This window comes from Triticum aestivum, chromosome 5A (assembly GCF_018294505.1).
Source record: "Triticum aestivum cultivar Chinese Spring chromosome 5A, IWGSC CS RefSeq v2.1, whole genome shotgun sequence".
Classification (NCBI taxonomy): domain Eukaryota; kingdom Viridiplantae; phylum Streptophyta; class Magnoliopsida; order Poales; family Poaceae; genus Triticum; species Triticum aestivum.
In genome coordinates this window covers 414816232-414826805 of record NC_057806.1, presented here as the reverse complement: position 1 = coordinate 414826805, position 10574 = coordinate 414816232, and positions in this window count along the sequence as shown.

Genomic DNA, 10574 nt, shown 5'->3' with positions numbered 1-10574 from the left:
CGCCCTCCAAACAATCCCCATTACTTGGCCCTTTGCGGTCTGGGGCTCGATATGGTCGGACCCCTCAAAGGGGAACCCATAAGAGAAAATACTTACTGGTCATGGTGGATAAATTCACCAAATGGATAGAAGCCAAACCAGTCAAAATGGCTGAATCCGGACCGGTGATAGACTTCATATCCGGGGTTGTACACCGTTATGGCGTCCCCCACAGCATCATCACTGACAACGGCACGAACTTTACAGCCAACGAGGTGAAACTTTGGTGCAGCAACATGGGCATCAAGCTCGATTATGCTTCTGTCTATCATCCGCAAACTAACGGTCAAGTCGAATGAGCGAATGGTCTTATCATGAGCGGCATTAAACCCAGATTAGTCCGATGTTTAAAGGAATCAGACACTCATTGGGTAGAGGAGCTCGACTCCGTACTATGGGGGCTGCGGACCACGCTGAATCGCACTACCGGATACACACCGTTTTTATGGTATACAACGCTGAGGCGGTGCTGCCTTGCGACATAATTCATGACTCACCTCGAGTGCGCATGTACGAATAAAGAGAAGCCGAGCTCGATCAGCAGGGCAGTTTGGATGCCCTGAAGGAGGAGCGCGATGTGGAAAAAGCCCGTTCTGCATTCTATCAGCAACAGGCTCGAAGGTATCAAAGCAAAGAAGTACGGGCCAAAACCTATAACGTTGGCGAACTCGTTCTATGCCTACCGGAGAAGAAAAAGAACAAGCTCAAGCCCAAATGGGAAGGTCCCTTCATTATTGACCAAGTTCTGACCGGTGGAGCGTACCGTCTGCGGGATGCATCGGACAATCGACTCGAGCCAAACCCATGGAACGCAGCCAGACTCCGAAGGTTCTACGCCTAGTGCCGGACTCTATGTTCGTCTCCTTACCTCCGTCAATTTTTACGTATCCGTTATCTGTCTTTATCTCTTTCCTTTTTCCTTTTTCTTCGAGGCCTTAAAAGGCTCAATTGTGTCTTGACTACACAATCTTGACGCGCTAACCGCGCTCATTATACCTGGGGCTTCTTATACAGAAGCTTAATATAACTATTCTCCGGGCTCTATGCCCCACACATGTGTTATTCTTCCACATGTACCTTTTTTCGCCATTATATGCATCGATATGACTTAAGTTTTGGCCAAGCTGGGTTGCCTGGCTGCTCTTGTATTTATGCCCTACATTCCCGTTAATTCGGCTAAGGCATAAGGGGAGCACCTCTGCGATTGTTACTGCCGGGTCAGCCGGATGTGTACCTCAGACTGGGTGAAGCCGAAGCTAGCGTTCTTAAGGTAATATTCGGTCGGTGAATAAAAGATGACTTTCATTTAAATTACTACACACCCCCAGATGTTTTTAACCCGCGTCTCGCAGTTCGGACATGCACATTAGGGCATGCGTACCCAGGGAAAGGAACCCTTAACGGAACTATTCTCCCTAGAAGATGTTTCTTACTATCCATGTAATATAACATAGCTAGTTGGGTACTTCTCTGTTCAAGCACTTATGGCCCCTACGCCTGGTTTCCATGCATACCCCAGTTTTTATATAACTGAGTGGGTATTCAGATACACTCCGGACTATGGGGTCCAGAGATTGAAGCAAAAAGGTCCGCCATGACAAATGATTTACAATCCGGCTACGGACATTACATATGTCACTTGAAGTATACAGTCACTAAGACTGATTAAATTCTTCTTCTATACCATCCAACAGGTTGTCTAGCCTACAATCCTGTTGGGAATACTTTGCGGCTAATTCTACTTGATCATACACTAAACTGACGGGGATCTCTTTCCCACGGGCCCCACAGGTCCGACCTCGACCATGTGGTTTGGGTCAGCCTTGGTATATCGTGTCTTCACCCTAGCCCAGGCTTCCCTTGCACCTTGTCGACAGGCTGATATCTTCCATAATCGGAAGCGCCGTTGCGCTCCCTTGAGCTTCTCTATAATCTCCCCCATGCCTCCTGGCGGGGACACGGAGGGCTACAAGGCTTGGGCAATACTCTTCATCACCTGCCGAACTTGTTCGTGCAGTTGTGAGAGCTCTGGTAGAAGATCACCCGAAGACCCGGGCATCTCCTTCGCAGGACGACCCGTCAGCATACCTGCAGACATAACGCTGTTAGCAGGCTTCTTCGCCGAAATCCTTTAAAAAGTTCGTTCAAGCACTTACTAAAAATGCCGCGGCGAAGCCACTTATTCTCCTTTACGGAGTTACGCAAGCTGGGCTCGAACATCTTTCAGTTCCACGCCCAGCTGGATATTGGCGTCCTTGGAGATTGTTTTTCTCCTGCCTAACCCGCGTAAGCACGCGCTCGCCCGCATTTAGCTGTGCGATTAGCACGTTGCCGATCCCCTGGCACGGCCTCCGGATTCACTCCGGAGTCATCTGCAACATCTATTGTTAGATTTGCACGCAGTGCCGCACACTACCTGGTACATGACATTCTTTGCAATGGTAAAAGTGTTACCTGATGGGGCCTTCTCGGACTCTTTCATTGCGGCAATGGCGGCCTGAAGCTGGGCTTTGCACTCCTTCAGCTCTTGAGACAACTGGGTATGCTTCTCCGTTAGAACCTATGCAAACAGATGATCCTTAGGATCCAGTTGTGCCCAACTATTTCATGTCTCAGGGGCTACTGATATACATAAATTATTAGGATTTTAGTTACCCCGTGTAATCACTTTACATACTAATCCGTGGCTCTGGCTAGACCATTTTGAGCAGCACGAGGTACGCGTTCTCCAGAATTGAAGGCATCAAATGCCTCTGGTGAGAAGCAAGCGTCACGGAGTACGGCCCGGCGACGCCTATGATTCATGGCGCTCCCACTTCTGAATTTGTAGCGGATAGTCTATCCGCATCCTCTTAGGAGGAGCATCCGGCGTCCGCCCATGTTGGCTATGTCCGCCCCGGAACCCGACTGGTGGAGGCGTGATCGGCAGCCTCTCCGGATATACTCGGCGAGCGTTTTTTCTATTAAAGAAACATGGACGTCATTACATTTTGAGAAAGACTGACAACCACGGAGCGGGGTTTTGTGTCATACCTCTACGTCGGCGTCTCCGTCCTGACCGCCTTCCTTTTTGGCCTACCTGGCTTCGGTGCCTCTTGTTGGCGAGTTGCTGCGGGTTCGGCAGGGCGTCCCAAATGCCTTCCCTAAAACACCAATGTGTATGGTAGGTGAAGTGTCTAAAAGGGATCCTATTTTTGAGTTGGGATTTTGGTTTTTCTTACGTGCGACGCAGGGAGCAGTCCGGGATAGTCGGCCGTTATGGCCACCATGGCGTCATCGCAGCTCAATTGATAGAATTGCCTGTCTATCAGCTCCACGAATATGTCCGGATCCTTCTTCGAGTCCGGGACCGAGGGCCCGGTCAGGGTCCTTCTGGTTGTGGAGATGGGCTGTTGACCTCCTTACATTTTCGCAGTTCCTGCCGTAAAATGGCAAGGTGAGTACCTACGACGAAGAATGCGGGAAGAATGGGAAGTAAAGGGTATAACTCACCCAGCTTGGAGGGTTGTACATGGAGAATCCATCCCGTGGCTTGATACGGATGAACTCCTCTTCCTCTCCCTTGAACAACTCGGACATAATTTTTTGCTAAAGCAGCAGCGGAGTCCGGCCCTTACGCCCGCAACGGTGGCATCATCTTCCCCGTTAAAACACCACAGGGGTGCCCTCGATATTGAAGTGGCTGCACTCCCCACATTATGCATATTGACATAACCTCGATTATTGTCAATCCTGATTGAGCCAGCGCTTTAATCCGGTTCATCAGGTAAAGGACTTCTCTGTTGTGTTCCTCCTGGGGGCTCCATGGGCGCCAGCTTCGACGTTTCTTCAGAGAAGCATTGTTGAACTCAGGAAGACCCCGCCGAACAGGGTCTGGAAGGGGGGCGTCCTCCATATAAAACCACTCTGGAGGCCAGTCTTCGGACGTCTTCTTCGGAGTACCGGACAGGTATCCGGTTCGGCGATGCGCCATATTTCGGCTCCGCCCACTTGATAAAGTGACCCCTTCTGTGTGCGGGGCACAAGGCAAATAACCTTTTCCACAGCTCGAAATGAGCCTCGCAGCCCAGAAATAGCTCGCAAAGGGCAACGTAGCGGCGATGTGTAATATGGAAGCAGGGGTGAAATTATGCAGTTGGAGACCGTAAAACTCCAGGAGCCCGCGGAGGAATGGATGAATTGGAAATCCGAGTCCCCTTAGTAAGTAAGGAACAAGGCACACCCGCTCCCCCTTAGAGGGGCTGGGGAAGCTCTCCGCTTGCTCCCCGCCATTATAGGTGGCGAGCCCGGCTCGGACGGGGACCATATACGCTGGAGGGACAAATCCCTGAGTCTGCAGCTCTACTAATCGACTGTGTGGGACTGAACACCTCTCCCAATTACCAGGCTTAGGGCTACGGGGGCGGGAGTAGGAGCTGCGGTGGCCGGCCATGTTGGAGTCGATTTTTCCGAAGCACGCTCCGATGGATTCTCGCCGTGGGAGGATGGTATGGATTGGATCTAAGAATCCCCGTCCCTTTAATAGACAATTTATTTACCTGGCTAGGGGGGCGAATGTAAAAATGCTCTAGCTCCTCGTATTCGTTCGACGCGTGGAAGATAGCCCTTATTGAGCACAGAAGCCAAGAAGTCCAACATTTATGGGGCCGGACACTACTTAACAGACATTCAAGATTTGGAGAAGAACCCGCCTTGCAATGCCGAAGACAACACTGCACGCCGGACTCATCGTCATTGAAGCCTGGTTCAGGGGCTACTGAGGGAGTCCTGGATTAGGGGGTCTCCGGACAACCAGACTATATCCTTTGGCTGGACTGTTGGACTATGAAGATACAAGATTGAAGACTTCGTCCCATGTCCGGATGGGACTCTACTTGGCGTGGAAGGCAAGCTAGGCAATACGGATATGTATATCTCCTCCTTTGTAACCGACCTTGTGTAACCCTAGCCCCCTTCGGTGTCTATATAAACCGGAGGGTTTTAGTCCATAGGACAACATACAATCAGACCATAGGCTAGCTTCTAGGGTTTAGCCTCTTTGATCTCGTGGTAGATCAACTCTTGTAATACTCATATCATCAAGAACAATCAAGCAGGACGTAGGGTATTACCTCCATCAAGAGGTCCCGAACCTGGGTAAATATCGTGTCCCCTGCCTCCTATTACCATCCGCCTTAGACGCACAGTTCGGGACCCCCTACCCGAGATCCGCCGGTTTTGACACCGACAACGGCCCTTAGAAGGCCCATTGTTTCTACGACCCGTAGGAGGCCCATGTTAACTACAGCCGGTGGGCATCAAAGTTTGCCACCGGTGCAAATATAGGGAACACCCTACACTATACAAAAATGGCTTGATGTTTTCTTCAGCTGATGGCTGCACGTTAAGAACAAATTTTGTATCGCACCAAAACAAATTACAACTATAAAACAAAAGGAAGGTTGGCATAAAAGTTAATAGTCTAGCAGATAAATGCACCACCAGAAGTTCAGAAGCTCTGTTCATTTGACCCGACTGTTACGTTTTCATGTTGTATTGTCCGATGGAGCACCATAACCTTCGCCTTCAGTTCTCCTAGGCTCCTGAACAACATAGCAAATGTCTGATAGTATGGTTTCAAAACCATGCATATCTTGACAACATCGAACAATGTCTCTCCTTGTTTCACAAAGGGTCTCTGTTAGGGAATGGACTTGTGTCTGGAGCGCAGATACAACATTGTTTTGAGCTTGCATATCTTGATCATGAGGCAGTTTAGACGAGATTGCCTTAACAACCAAGCCAGTATTACGCAGGAACGTGCTTTTGGCACTGTTAGTAGACAGGTACTGACCCACTGCAGCAAGAGCTGACATTGCGGTTATAGTTGCCTCGCCACCTTCAGAAGGTGACGGTTCCACCATTTTTCCATAGCTCGCTGAAAAGTTGTGGTTTTACATTAGTAGTACCAGAACAGAAGATATTAAGGAGGCATCAAAACCAAACAAAATAGATTTGGTCTATATACAAAACTTATTCTGGTGAACCCATGTAAAATAATAGTTGTATTTTATTGCAAAGTACATAATAAAACCAGGTTCCAAACATATGACCAAGCACCATTGCTAATGTACTGTCTATTTCTTTACATTGTATTGAGGGCTAAGGATAAAGAGACGAAGTTTATAATACGGTAAGAAAAGTATGACATCATTCATATCACAAAACAACTGAGAACAGAGAAACAGGCAATTGCAATGTTGTGTGGGCAAGTCCAGCACGAAACTAGATTACAGGTCAAGATCAAAGGAACATCACTCCTCTCTTTTAAACCTTGTAAGGTGCAATGATACGCTCAGACAATTGTGTATAAAATTGAAATGAGTAATAGACATTGGCTGCAAACCATGCAGTTCAAGGCACAAGTCAGATTAAGTAGTAGTTAAAAGGCATGAGGATTAAGGACTTACAAAAGCAACTTTGACTGGTGTAGTCATGACCTTCTTCTTGCTGGTGTGACAGTCCTTAAATATTTCCACAACATTTGGTTCAGGTACTTTTTGGTCCTTGTGGGCTTTCCTCTGCACTGGGAACAAGTCAATATAGATCTGATGATATGGTACAACAAAAAGAGTGAAACAACAGCTAATTACAAGAGCCTCGCAGTGTGCAATATAGCTACGAGATCCTATTGTCTGTTGGAATTTCACTTTCATACGGTTGGCCTTGTTCTTTGAACAGTTCACCTACAAGAAGATAGATTTGTGTGGCACATGCGTAAATAGGACTTCAACATGTGATCTGATCACATATATATAATGTACCTGATACTTCGGATCGGACCAATGTTTAACGAGGCCTCTCCAGTCTTCATCAGATATATTTTCCACTAGAGATTTTTGGGCAAGTTCACTGTTAGCCTTCCTTCAAAGTGAGTTTTCCTCAAGTTATACCGATACTGTCGCAGAGCAGACTTGAAAACATGGGTGCAAGCTTGTCTGGTTGCATCATCTTGGCTATCCAACTTGAACCTCATCTGTTGAAAATTATGGGAGTCTCATTATCAGCAACCTAGAAAGTATTGGACAGAGCAAGACGATATTACTAGTTTCCATACATAACCATACTTACAGATAAATGGTCGAGGAAGGTGTTGAACTGGGTTTCGTCTTTGTCATTCCTGTACTGAATCCATGTTGGGAGGATACGTACATGACACCTAACAGCAACCGCTGCCTCTGATACTAACTTGGCTGACTCTGTAGCATCACGTGGCCTTTTTAAACCTGCCTCAAAACGGATCTCCATTCTTCCTCCTCTAGATTTAGTTAACCTATCGAGCATTATCCCTGATGTTTGTTTCCTCTTGCGCCTAGGTGCTAGTCCAACAACAAACATAGGAAGTGTTAGTGTACATCAAACTGTGAGACTACATATAAAGAAGCATGCAACTGTAACTTGACTCCAGCAACTACCTTCTTGCTGTTGAAGCTCACAAAGTTCATCTGATCTTGCCAACTCATCTTGTGTCAAGAGTGCTTCGGAAGTAGTGTCAGGTGGCAAGGGAGCTTGGGAACGTGCTGCTAGCTGAGTTGACCAACGAGTAAATCGTGCAGCTGGTGGTACTGTGGAAGGTGTTGCAACAACTAGGGTTGTCTCTGCTTGTTTGGTGGCAGCTATTTGTTTCTGTTTGGCTTGTTCTGCAGCTCGTGTAGCACGGGATACCCTGTCGGTACAATTTTCCGCTGGACTTTGACCTTCTATTGCACCATCAGTACCAGCAGAATCTGCAGGATTGTTCCGCTTCCCTTTCCCTGTCGTTCTGTCTTGCTTCCTCTTTCTCTGTGCCATGTTAAGTCAAGCCGACAAGAAAAACGAATAACAATTTAGTTCTTCAGAACAAATGTACATTGATGTAAGAACATGGTGTGATAGACAGATATAGTATGTTCTAGAAACAGGAACACGTGTCTTAGTCACAAGTATAATGTATTCAAAAAAAATAGAAGCAATACAAGCTAGACATCATACATAACATGCAACCACATATAACAGTGCCAAGTTAGAGGGAGCACCTGTGATGGTGCACTAGGGGAGACGTGCTCATCACCAACACAGCTACGTTGAGTGTCTATGCATGTGTTGTCTTGGAAATCATCTTGGGGGGGATGGAGGAGTAGAATCTGTAGAGGCCCTCCATTTGGAAGGAGCACCTTCATCCGCTGCCTTGCTAACTTCCTTCCGCTTTATTGATTTTGAATTGTCAAGTAAAACCGACAAGAAAAAGCAATAAAATTCACTCTTCAGAACTCATTCGTGCATGATACTGACAATCACTACTTTGATGTAAGGCAAACACATGATTCCAGGATGGAATAATACGAAAAACAGGACGGCATGGCATATTCACAACTGTTTGTGTAAACTAAGCAGAAACCATTTCACCAAATAAGAAGCAATGCAAGCTAGACACCACGTGAAAGATGCAACCAATATGACTCTGCCAAGTTAAAAGTGTCCCATCATAAATGGCATTTCAACAAATTAGAACCAGCGCATGCTATAAATCATATCAAAGATCCAACTAATATCACACTGCATATACTGAAGGTGTCTCGTCATATTGATTTATGCGGGATACAAAAAACAATAGTTTTATGTGAGGACATGCTTAATAGACAGATGTACTATGTACTAAATACAGGAAGGCATGTCACATTAACAGGTATAATGTATAAGCTAAGCAGAATAGCACATGCAGTTTAACCAGATTGGAAGAATTACAATCTAGACACCATATGCAACATGCAACCACATATCACGCTGCCAAGTTAGAGCAAGCACCTGCGATGCTAGTGTAGGGGAAATGCGGTAATCAACTACAGAGCTACGTTCACTATCTTCATCTAGCCTTGCTGTTTCTTGAGAATCATGTCGGGAGGCTGACGCTGCATTCTTTAAATGAGGAGTAATCCACTTGCCTGACTGCCTCATCATAAGTGATTGATGAGGGATACACAAGAACATTAGTTTGATGTAAGAACATGGTTAATACACAGATGTACTAGTATGTACCAAAAACAGAAAGGCATGTCATATTCAAAGGTATAATGTGTAAGCTAAGCAGATGCAATTTAACCAAATTGGAAGCAATACAAGCTAGACATCCGGCTGGAGTGGTGAGCATGATCATCTAGGACCTGAGAGCCTGGTGGGAGGCGGGCTGCTTCGCCACCATCGCGGCTTTTTAGTTGGCTTCCAGGTGATGCCTCTCTTTGCTGGGCTTGTCACTGGCTCGGCCAGTGCCCTGACTAGCTATTTGTCTTCTGGTGCTCACGGGATGGTGGTTCATGTAAAAAATATCTTTCCTTATCTTAATAAAGACCGACTTCGGCCTTTCGAATACAAGCTAGACACCATATGGAACATGCAACCACATATGACACCGCGAAGTTAAAGCAAGCACCTGGGATGGTGGTTCATTGCGAGCGAGGTCATCAACTCCAGAGCTACGTTTACCGTCTCCATCTGCTGACACTGCACCTATTATAAGGCTGAAACGTGTCTGGCCTATCCGCGTACGACGCTGGAGCGACTTCTCTCTTTTCTTTTTTGCTTCTCTCATAGCAGCAGAGTCTGAAATACCCTTGCATAAAAACACAATAGTGAGAGTATGGGTGAAGTGTGTGCAGAACTAGTGCACTATAAAAGTAGCAGATAGCAGGTGGCTGAAAAATAATGACAGGAGACATATGATAGCTCTACAACATTGCATGGCAAACAAAATTAGATTCTACTCCGTATGATTTTGTAATATATGAGCACAGGAAATGCAGGTACTCCTCCAGCACACCACCTCATGTGGTCATATCAAGATAACAGTCGACTGAAAATAATTAGGCCAGTCGATTTTTTAATGAACCGTCCAATCTATAAGGAACGAGCAGATGGCCTTCGTCTACCTCCCGCCAGTCACTGTTGACGATCTTTCTCGAACCGACAGCGAACACTCGCCCAGACCCCTGCCTCCGCCGCCCCGCCCTCCCCTCGACCTCACACCACCACCGTGCTTGGCAGCGCCCCCAGGCCATCCCTTTAATCTCGGCCGACCTTCAGATCGGGTGCTAGTAGCTCTAGGCCCCACACGCCCCTAAGATAAACACCGAGGCGCTGCTTCCCCGGTGTAATAGGCAGACTAGCGCCTGTTACGCTGGGGAATGCTTTCGTTAATTGGGAATCAACTGACCAGGAATTGAAATTCAGGGGGGGGGGGTGACGAACCTCTAGCTAAGTTGAAATAGTATATGAGGAGAAACCTTGTGCATCATGAGTTACAAGGAACATCTAGTATCAAGAAGAAGTGGTCAACTAGTGTCTTCTATGGGATGAATACCGTGCAAGCAGACACGTAAGATTTGCACGAATAAGGGAAGAGGAGTACCATTTTCGGTTGCCGGTGTGGTCGCGTCCACATGTCGCGCCGATCTTCTTATTTTTGCCAGGGAAACCGATGTTCTGGAGGAGGGTGCAGGCTTGGACGAAGCCATGGCCAAATT